This window comes from Diachasma alloeum, unplaced genomic scaffold (assembly GCF_001412515.2).
Source record: "Diachasma alloeum isolate Michigan unplaced genomic scaffold, Dall2.0 Dall_scaffold_00515, whole genome shotgun sequence".
NCBI classification, from domain to species: Eukaryota; Metazoa; Arthropoda; class Insecta; order Hymenoptera; family Braconidae; genus Diachasma; species Diachasma alloeum.
The window spans coordinates 179,303-180,526 of record NW_021680647.1 but is presented as its reverse complement, the minus strand read 5'-3'; the positions used below and the strand labels follow the sequence as shown (position 1 = coordinate 180,526).

Sequence of the window (1,224 nt, the reverse complement as noted above, 5' to 3'; positions counted from 1 at the left end):
TTCCCCCCCCCGCCCCCCCCCCCAAACCGTCGTCACAAGATGTCCTCTCCCCGAACGACGCAAAACCGCCCTTTCCCAAGAGCCCTCCACCCGAAAACCAAAAAAACAACCTAAAAAAATGAACAAACAATACTCACAAAAAGTGCGTTCCTCGCTTCTCCACCCCCACAAGTAAACCCACCTCCTCACGATCATAAACAAAAAAAACTCCCAGAAATCCAGCGAGTCAAACACTGAAACACTACACACGTGCACGTCACTTCGCAATGGCCCCGACGAAAAAACCAATATCAAAAACAAAAGCAAATCCGAGAGAAAAGTAAATCCTCAGCGCATAACTCTCCTGAGCATTTTGATATACATTAACGTGCATTGACTCGATGAAACGTGTGATAATACCGATATCTCACTCCAATATTCGAACGTCATTACATCTGTCTCACTCGTTTTCACGGTTTTGACTCCCCGGGGGTCTGCACACACACAACATGAGGCATTGAAAACAGACGCAAGCGCAGTACATACAGCCCCTCGCACAGGCACGAGAGAGGGAATGCACACTCGATAATGAATATTTGACGGTTCTGTGTAATATATACAAACGTAATTTTTTCACATGTCAATTATTATTTTTCTGCACGTTTTTGAGGTTAACTCGGTGAACATTTGTCAGTTGTGTCACGTGAAGCTTGATGATTGTTTAATGGATATTTTTCCGTGGTGGTTGGAGTTAATTATCGTGGAATTGAACAAATTGCTTGGACATTCGACGTTACGTTGGGACTCAGCATCCGCCAACCGCTTAGAGTGCAAGCGCGCGACTGCGGCGCTCAATTCGCTAGCGAGCGGCCGGTGTCGAGGTTAGGAGGAATGACGGCGTGGCAGCACTGGCGGTTAAGTGTTTGGGGTGTTGGTGGTACTGGGCGATTCAAAAGGGAGAGTCCACACGGGATTGAGGGGGGGGACCAGATATTTTGAGAGGACGAGCTTGACAGTTGTAGTCCATTCGCTAGATACCATTTGAGGTACATTTTTCGGGTTACTGGTCGACTTGATGTTTTTCGATGTTTTTTTCGGGCGTAGAATCCGAATTTGAAGGTCGTTCCGGCGAGAACCGATGCAAACAAAAGTTATGAACAATTAAATTTTTTACAAGATGGGGAAAAATGCTTCAAACAAAAGATGTTTGATCTGTGAAAATACATATTTCTAATTTTATAACTT

The 1,224-nt window shown here is 45.0% G+C and overlaps 1 protein-coding gene across 2 annotated transcripts in view; it reads right to left on the bottom strand.

Moving 5' to 3' along the window:
* The window catches only part of LOC107042756 (ecdysone receptor), a 167,553-nt gene extending 166,751 nt beyond the window's left edge, over nt 1–802 (bottom strand). For both annotated transcript variants that reach the window (XM_015263936.1, XM_015263938.1), the window contains exon 1: nt 138–802. The gene's annotated coding sequence lies outside the window, so the exon portion shown is untranslated. The remainder of the gene's footprint in view (nt 1–137) is intronic.
* Nucleotides 803–1,224: the final 422 nt, after the last annotated feature.